The sequence below is a fragment of the Galeopterus variegatus genome, unplaced genomic scaffold, assembly GCF_000696425.1.
Source record: "Galeopterus variegatus unplaced genomic scaffold, G_variegatus-3.0.2 Scaffold5011, whole genome shotgun sequence".
In the NCBI taxonomy this organism is placed as follows: domain Eukaryota; kingdom Metazoa; phylum Chordata; class Mammalia; order Dermoptera; family Cynocephalidae; genus Galeopterus; species Galeopterus variegatus.
This window is the reverse complement of record NW_007731122.1, coordinates 37,017-47,168: the sequence shown is the minus strand read 5'-3', so window position 1 is coordinate 47,168 and position 10,152 is coordinate 37,017.

Here is a 10,152-nt window from a genome sequence, read left to right as displayed (position 1 = left end):
ATCTCAATTTGCACTAGCCACATTGAGACAGTTTAGATAGAGTTGGTAGGGGATGAAGAAGACACTCAGGATCTGCTGTGTCCACTACAATAGCCCTTAACCACATGTGGCTAATGAGCACTTGAAATGTGGCCAGTTTAATTGCTAATTTCTATTGAGATGTAGTCAAATCGATTACATTTTAAAATAATATTTTGGATATAAGAAATGTATTTTATTAATTAACTTTACCTGTTTCTTTCAGTTTATTTTAATATGGCTACTAATAATCAAAAATTTAAGATTTAAAGTTACTGTATGGCTTGCATTTGTGGTTCATATTGTATTTCAATCAGATAATACTTTTTTGTATTTTTTAAAAAACTGACCTGATATAAAAAAAACTCTACCTTGAAGAATCGCTTTCACATATTAGAAAACTTGCGTGTTATAATGAAAACTATTTTCTTCCTCTCAATTTATCTTAACCTTCTTATCCATTGGACTAAAAAATGTGTATTTCTTACTTTTTAAGTCAGAAACAGCCATTAACTGGTCTTGTAAGTCTCAGTAACAGGGGAAATAATAGTTAACTGGGTTGGAGAAAAGCCTACCAATCAATGTGATTATAAAACAATTCACAAAACACAAATATTCTTTAGGAAAAAAATATTTCTTAACCCTCTTACCAATATGTAAGAAAATGTAAAATATTATCCTCTCAAAAAATTTTTGTTTCCCAATAGTTTAAAAAATCTATTTGTTTATCTACTTTATTTCCTAAAGACAGACTGTTTGAGTTTTATTTTTAAACCCAAGTGGCATACCAAGTCATGCTTGCAGGCATGTTGTAGTCACTGCTATAAACTTCAACAGTTTGTTTTCCTGATTCACTAGGGTGTGCGAGAAAACTTTTTAAGTAGCTAGCTGAAATAAATTGTATAAAAATGACTGCCTATGTTCTGTTTCTCTCTCATACCGTTTAAACGATTTTCAATGTTTGAGGGTCTGTCTTTTACTCCAGTTTTTATGACACGCCTTTTATTACCTTAAATAATATTGACTATGACTAAGGACAATTTAACATAACAATTAGGTTGAGTGTTGGGTTTCCTATTTTGATTTAGATTAGACAGGATATAATTTTATAATTCCTTCTGAATATTAAGTATCTAATTTGTTAAACATATGTTTTACTCATTTTCTTGCAATTAAGGTGTTTCTTAAATACGCTTAGATAATAGTTGAGATATAATCCTATCATGAAAAAAACTCTGTAAGATATTAGTGTTTCCCCCTTTTAAATACCTTCATAGCCACAGAGAGCTTCCACTTGGTTTAAGAGCTTAACGTATAGTAATATTTCTCAACTATGGAACTATTGACATTTGGGGCAGAACAATTTATCATTTTGTGGTGCTCTCCTGCACACCATAAGACCGTTAGCCTTTCCTGTCTCTACGTACTAAATGACAGCATCATGTCATTTAGTGACTGTTCTCCCTCCCCAGTCATTAAGACAACTCTAGCTGTTGCAAGTTAACATGACTGACTCCACCTTTGTCCCAGTTGTAAAAACAGCTAAATGCATTTCTACACTCTAAAGCTCTATGGTCACAAGCCTGTTCCTGTGTTAGCAAGAAAACCACAGACTGCCAGCTCTTTCCTGTGTAGATGAGAAACAGAGTTACTCTCTAAAGCAGACCCCTCTTCAAGTAACCACAGTTCCTGCCCTTACACCCAGGAGTGATAGACCCTTACTCAGGAAGCTTCTTTACCTAGGTTTAACTCACAACCACTGACCCATTTAAACTAAACATGTTTTTTGTGGAAAATTTTATGCTCTGCTATAACCTGCATATTTCAGCTTCTGTAAACCAGCTTTCTTGCTCTTGCAGAACATCCTATATGCCAGACAGGATGCGGTTTATGCCTATAAGATCCTTTCCCTAATGAGGCTGGGGCCGCACTCTATCCAGACTGCCTGGGGAGATAGCCGCCGTCCGGCAGGAGAAATAAACCTTCCACGACCCCGAAGTATTTTTGTGTAGTGTACACCTTACTGGGAATTGCACCTCACAACATTTGGAGGCCCCAGTGAGATATTATTTCTCTTGTGGGTGCACAGTTTTTGGGTCAGGGGGTCGAGCTCACTCCCGGGCCTGAACTAAAAACACTATTCTTGGGTCAGATGTCTGAGATGGTATTCCTCGCCTTCTGAGTCTTTGGGTCAGAGGAATTGTTGCTGTCCTAGGGAGCAAGGTGGAACATTGTTTCTCCTCTCAGGGTAAGTTCGGAGCTCCTTCTGTAATGGTGAATTCACATCTGGTGGGACTTGAGTGGGAGGCTGGACGCAGCTTAGCTCCCCCAGTCCGGAGACTCACGAGATGTCGTTGAGTCCTACTGGAGTATAATTTTACTCATTCTGGAACCTGGTGGCGCCTTTCTGTTGTGTTTTGTTTTTGTCTTGTCCTCTTTTCAGATTTTATAGTTTAGTAATTCATATTTGTTTTGACTTTGACTTCGGGAATTAGTTGCCCATTTTCAGTCAATATTTTGTTGTTCAGAAGTCACAGGGGACCTAAGTTTGTCTGGATTTTAGAAATTGATTCATTTTCAGTCACTGTTTTGTTGTATTCTGTTCAGATGTCTGTCCTGTCCTGGCCAGTTGTCCTCCCTTTTTGTGAAATCGACATCGAATGGGAGTAATTTCACATTTCTGCCGACTGTATGATATCCTTTGTGCCTTAAGCCTCCCTGTGACCTAATGCCTCGATTTTATTCCAGGTCTTTTTGTCCCTGGACCATACTCCAGACACTCCCAGTCCCTTTCGTCTCTTCCTCCCTGGTACCGGCTCTTCCTCTTTCTCTTTTGTTTTCTACATGATAAGTATTTGCCATCCTGTGTCTTTAAGTTTTATTATATTGATTGTCCTATTATTAAGTATAGGGTTGATTTCCAGTGCGCCAAAGGATTGTACCAACATAGAAAAGTTCTGCCTGGTATTTTTCTACCTTTTGTCAGTGGCTTGTTTTCTAGCGATTTCACTAAGTCGATGTGCCTTTTAGGTTGATTTCCTGCCGCAAGTGAAGATATTATTTGTGAACACTGTTTCGGTGATGCGCTGTTGCCCTCTTCTGTTCATATTTTGACTTCATTTTGACTATGGGAAAATCTTGTTCCGAGGTCTCCTGTGGGGCTGCCCCCCTACAGGCCATGTTAACTCATTTTCACTATTTCCAGAAAAAGGGGGCTGACTTTGGAGCCTCCGCTGACCCTCAGTTCCTCAAAACTCTTTGTGAATTAGAATGGCAGCCTTTGGAGTCAGATGGCCTTCTTATGGGACCATTGACCTCCCAACAGCATATCACATCCAAGACATTTGTTTTGGTAACCCGGGACATCCAGACCAGATTTTATACATTCAGGTTTGGGTAGAAATTGTTACTGAGATGCTTTCCTGGTTAAAACAATGTATGCAGCCTGTGAAGGGAAAAATTTTAATGACTAAGTCTTCTGGATCCGAACAACGCCCCCGGAGACCCACCCCTAAGCCCCCTTCGGTTTTTCCCCCTGCAGCTGATGACTTGACTGGTTTGTCTTCTCCTCTTTCAAGTTCCAATCTCCCTATGCCAGTTTCCCTTTTGGCTCCCTCGGCTCCCCCTCCATACCCTTCCCTTCCAGACTCCCTCCTCCAATGTTATTAGCCCCCCACATACCCACCGAGGAACTTCCTATCAGCCTGAGAAAGAATTATCTCCCTCCTGTACCGTCCCTTCTACCGCTCCAGTCCTGCTTGTCCACAGGCACCCCTTCTCCCCAATGCATCCCCAGAGATGAGTCCCTTCATGGTTTATGTCCCCTTTTCCACTAGTGATCTTTAGAACTGGAAGAACCCAAATCCCTCCTTTTCAGAGAAGCCCATCAGCCCACCTGGGATGACTGCCAACAGCTTCTCCAGACTCTTTTTACTGCAGAGGAACGAGAGAGAATTAAATGGGAAGCATTAAAGGCAGTCATCGGACATGATGGGTGCCCCACTGACAACCTTGAATGCCTAAATTGTGTTTTTCCCTTGACCCAGCGTTCCTGGGACCCCAACTTGAACCAGGGTAAGGAGGCTTTCTATCAATATCACCAGACTCTCTTGAAAAGGCTTCATGCAGCAGCATGAAAGCCCATTAATTTGTCTAAGGTGAGGCAAACTCTCCAGGGGCCCAATGAATCTCCCGTGGCTTTCCTCGAGAGGTTAATGGAGGCCTACAGGGTTTACACTTCCGTGGACCCAGAGGCCCCAGAAAATAGGCTAGCCATTAACATAGACTTTGTTACCCAGTTGGCCCCCGATATTAGGAAAAAAACTATAGACAGGAAGGATTTGAGGGAAAGTTACTGTCTGAGTTGGTGGAAATAGCCCAATGAGTTAAAAATTCCAGAGACTTCCCAGAAGAAAGACAGACTAAAAAAGTAGCTAAAATTATGGTGACAACCCTCACCGAATCACAAAAACAGGGACAAACACACCAGAAAGGAAAAGCGCCCCCAACCAAAGGAAAAGGACCCTATCCTCCAGGCGGATAGAAGCAATCCTAAAAGTCCCTAACCCAAGAACAAAAAGGAGGTCCATGAATTTTTGTGTGCTGTGGGCTACTGCCGCCTTTGGATCCCCAGGTTTGCTAAAATAGCTAAGCCTCTATATTCCAGCACAGGGGGAAAACATGCCTCCCTATTATGGACTGAGATTGAACAAAAGGCTTTTGATAATTTGAAACAAGCACTCACCACAGTGCCTGTCCTAGCCTTACCAGATGTAAATAAGCCCTTCACCTTGTTAGTTGCTGAAAGACAGGGCATTGCCAAGGGAGTGCTCACGCAGACCCTGGGCCCATGGAAAAGGCCAATAGCCTATCTCTGTGAGAGGCTGGACCCTGTAGCTGCCAGATGGCCCACTTGTCTCCATGCCATAGTGGCAACTGCTCTATTGGTGAAGAAAGCTGACAAACTGACTCTAGGGCAGGATATAAGCTTGGTGGTGCCTCACTCGGTACTAGCTCTCTTAAAAAGTGCTCCTGAGCATTGGCTCACCAATGCCTGCATCACCCAATATCAAGCTTTGCTTTTAGATCAGCCTTGAATAAAGTTTCTTAAGACTGCAGCTCTGGGCCCGGCCCTGTGGCTCACTCGGGAGAGTGCGGTGCTGATAACACCAAGGCCAAGGGTTCGGATCCCACATAGGGATGGCCGGTTAGCTCACTGGGTGAGCGTGGTGCTGACAACACCAAGTCAAGGGTTAAGATCCCCTTACCGGTCATCTTTAAAAAAAAAAAAAAAAAAAAAAAAGACTGCAGCTCTGAATCCAGCAACCCTCTTTCTGGATGACAACCCAGAAGAGCCTCTCCATGACTGTCTTGAGACCCTAGAAGTCTTCCAAGGGCTCCAATCAGACCTAACAAATGTGCTGTGGAAAAATGCCGGTGAAACCTTGTTCACTGATGGAAGCGGTTTCCTCAAGGATGGAACCAGGTATGCTGGGGCAGCAATAGTTACTTTATATCAGACTATCTGGGCCCAACCTTTGAGCCCAGGAACTTCTGCTCAAAGAGCTGAGCTTATAGCCTCAACACAGGCTTTTAAAATTTTTTTTTTCCTTTTTTGTCTTTTTTACTGACCGGTAATGGGATCGCAACCCTCGGTGTCGCGCCCGTACTGGGGACCAGCAACGGGATCGCAATCCTCGGTGTTGCGCTTGCACCGCGCTCAGCCAGTGAGCGGGAACCGGTCTCCACATGGGATCCAAACCCTCGGCGGGAGTGCCGCCGCACTCCCAAGCGGCGAACTCTCCAGTGCGCCACCAGGCCGGCCCAGGCTTTTTAATTTAATACACGGAAAAGACAAGACTATTAACATATACACGGACAGCAAATACGCATTTGCTACTGTGCATATACGTGGGGCTCTTTACAAACATAGAGGATTAATCACAGCCGGGGGAAAGGACATCAAAACAGAGAAGAAATCCTAAGCTTATCGGAGGCTGTTTGGTTTCCAAGGAGGATGGCTATTATACACTGTCAAGGCCACCAAAAGGGAAACTCAATTAAGGCCTGCGGGAATGCTGCAGCTGACCAAGCAGCAAAGGAAGCGACACTAAAACCAGTGGGGAACATTAATTCTCTAGTGACTTTGCCAGCGCCTCAGCTGCCACAGACCCCACATTACACAGAGGAGGAACAAATACACGCCAAGGCACTTGACACATCAACAGATGCTAAAGGATGGAAAATATTCCCAGACAAAAGGATTTACTTACCAAAGGCGCTCAGTAGGGAAATAATACAACAACTACACAAGGCCACCCACCATGGTGCCACAAAATTAGCCGAACTTCTGAGAAAGGAATTCTATATCCACAACCTCATAAACTGACCAAAGACACAGCACAACGCTGCCAAGCTTGTCTCCAAATGAACCCATCCCCAAAGACCAACATACCAATGGGAATTAGGACCAGAGGAACAAACCGTAGAGGACTCTGGGAACTGGACTTCACTGAGATAAAACCCAGACAATATGGGTATCGTTACCTGTGTTGGTGTTTGTTGATACTTTCTCCAGCTGGGCGGAAACATTTCCAACCAAAAATGAAACTGGACAGGTAGTAGTAAAAAACTTTTACAAGAAATAATACCACAATTCGGCCTGCCTCTAGTGTTGGGATCTGACAATGGCCCCGCTTTCATAGCTCAAATATCTCAATTAATAGCACAGGTTTTTAAAATAAATTGGAAATCACATTGTATTTATAGACCACAGAGTTAAGGACAAGTAGAATGAATGAATAGAACATTAAAAGAAACCTTAACCAAATTAAAAATAGAGACTGGCAAAAAGTGGGTGAGTCTCCTTCACTTTGCCCTCTTAAGGACACTGTGTACACCATATATACAGGGAATTACTCCTTTCAAAATTGTTTTTTGGGTGACCTCCACCTCTATTGCCCCAGTTAGATTATAAAAAATTTACAGAAATAACTAACCAAAATTTGCTTCAGTCTCTCCAAGCCCTCCACAGGTCCTAAAAAAGATCCATTCTTTGATCCGCGATGCCCATCAGCCCTCCAACCACCCTGGTCCACACCCATACCAGCCTGGTGATCTGGTCTGGGTCCAGCAACATTATCCTGCCACCCTTGAGCCCCACTGGACAGGACCTTACAAAGTTATTCTCACCATGCCAATGGCAGTTAAGGTGGCTTGAAAGACCATCCAGCTTAAGTGAGCCTGCAGACCTCATTTGCCAGATCTGGATCAACTCTAAGAAAGATGAACAGTCCACTGCTCATCGGAAAATCCACTAAAGATAATACTCTCATGCTCTTCCCTGTAACCATCCTGATTGTCTTGTATATTGTTTTGCATGTTATAATGCCTGTAGTGAAATAGAGCACCCTACACCCTCATAATGTACACTATCTGTTTCTGTAGAATTGCTTGCTTAACCTAAGTAACTCCATTTTGCCCCCGTCTGACCTGCAGACTACCCCCCCATCTGCATGAGAAACCATTGACCTCATAGAAACAAAAACAATTGCATAGAAACAGGAGCCACACACAGTGAATTATTACATGGGAACAGGAACCATATTCAATGAAAACTTGTATGCTTGATTGCTCGAACGGCTCATTCCTGGCCTCTGTAACCTAGCTCCCTAGCTTGCTTTGTGTACCTGGACAAACCTTTGTGCCAACAGGATGTAGTTTTGCCTTTAAAAACGCCACAAGACCAAGGTCGGACACTGCTCTTCCTTGGTTGCTCCTTCGGAGATGGACATTGGCCAGCTGGAGTGAATAAACTGCCCTTTTCTGCACGAGTGGTGTGTAAGTGCATTTCTTGTGCGAGGGTTCCTCACAACAGTAGCAGGGAGTCCCCATCAACCTAAAAACTATACCTGGGAGTTAAGGGCCACTAGTTCAGGAAAAGTTATTAAAACTGTCACTACTCCGGAGGCCCCAACTTTTTAAATAAATTTATGTGAGTTAATGGGAAACACATACTCAAAGATTAAAGGAACCCACAGGTCACAAGCTTCTAACTACCTTGTTGCTCTTTTTCATAGTTTGAGACTGCATAGCAGTCCAATATTTCCTGACTCCCAACACAACTGAGTTCTGTGTGCTCGTCCACATCATTCTCCAAGTTTTCTACTATGAGGAAGAAGCCAGAAGACAGCATCTTCTTATTAACAGGGATAAGAGGGCTGTCCCAGTTTTAATCTCATGACTTACAAGCCTAGGCATAGCGGGGTCTGCTGCTGTTGGCACCACAGCTCTTATAACGGGTGACAAAAATTTTAAAACCTTAAGCCAACAAGTTGATCTAGACTTAGGAGAATTAAAGGCCTCAGTGGGTAGATTGGAAAGTTCTTTAGATTCCCTAGCTGAAGTGATACTTCAAAATAGAAGAGGCCTAAGTCTTTTGTTCCTGAAACAAGGGAGACTATGCATGGTCTTAGGAGAAACTTGCTGTTTCTATACTAATCATTCTGGTGTCATCAGGGACAGTTTATCCCTTGTCTGAAAAAGGCTTAAAGAAAGAGAAGAACAAAGAAACAAAAAACATTTTGTATTTCCCATACAAAATATTATGAATCATCATAAAATATCTAACATTTATTGTACACTTACTATATGCCAGTCAGTATTCTAAGTGCTTTACCTGCAGTAACTTATTTTTTCCTCTCAACAATGCTATGAATGACATACTACTATTCTTATTTTACAGGTCAGGAAACAGGAGGCAAGAGAGGTCAAGTAACTTCCTCAGTGTAACCAGTTAGAAAGCGGCAGGGGCCCGGTTAAATCAGGAAGTCTAGATCCAGAGCCCAAGCTTTTCAACACTGTTTTACTTATTTATTCTTAAAACTCAAATAGTATTAAGGAAGGAAAATCCAAGCACCACTGTTTTCCCTTGCTGTTAAGGTTCTAGGAGAATTTTCACTTATGTCACATTAACTTTTAGTCTTTTACAACAGAGTGCCAAATACATAATAGATGTCAGAAATACCTCATTCCAAAAAGTTGGCATTCAATTCTTGTTTTACTCTTTCTATCCCTCTACTCTAAATCTTGAATTAAGTCCCACTTATTTATTTGGGGGAAGGGAGGCAGGTTATAATTAACATGTTATAAATATGTCCCTTTCTGTATAATGTGGAAAAAAAACATATTTTAAAAATTTGCCATCCACTATAAATGCAAAAATTACAAGTCATTTTCTCTTGTATTTGTTTTATCTTTTAATCATTTTATATTGTGCCACACAGAGCATTTCCAGGCACTCAACCATATCTAAAGTATAGTATGATTTCAAATGTCCTAGGGTGGAACCTAACATACAATTGTTCTTGAAATGTAACTACAGTGTGTGTTTTGTTAGGGAAATTTACTAAGCTTGCTTTTAAGTGTTATTTATTTACCTATGTTGTGGAATGAAGCTCATTTGAATTCTTACCACACAAAGAACAACAGGTCTTTTGATATATGCATGAATTTAAAACTATCTATGAACATGGAATCAAAAGTAGAGTGTTTCTAACCAAGCAAGTGCGTTAATTCTTTACAAAGTGACCCTAGAACTCAGACAAAAGATAAGAATTTAAGTAAATGATAATTTATATTTTATTTTTGGCAGCAGGCCAGTGCAGAGATCCAAACCCTTAACTTTGGTGTTATCAATGCTGTGCTCTAACAGACTGAACTAACCAGCCAATTGTTTTCTACTTTCAAAGGAACATAATTATGAAATCATTGTTTTTGTTTAAACTGTATATTTAATTATTTCATTAGCTGTATCCATTGCATCATTTCTACATCAATTGCCGTGTGAGAATTTTTTTTGTAATTTGTGCCTGGAAGAATTTTCTTTCTCATTAGAGTATGGTATAATTCTTCCTTTTTGATAACAAGAACTATGTAATTTAATTTCTCCTTTTTGCCCAGGCTGACACAGCAAAAAGGAGATGCACTGGGCAGAAATGCACATGTATTCAAAGTGACCATGTTCACCTTAACTACATATTCCTTCATCATGATATTCTATTCACTTCGAAACATTGTTGGAAAGGAAGGGCTGGCCAGTTAGCTCACTTGGTTAGAGCAGCAGTGCTGATAGCA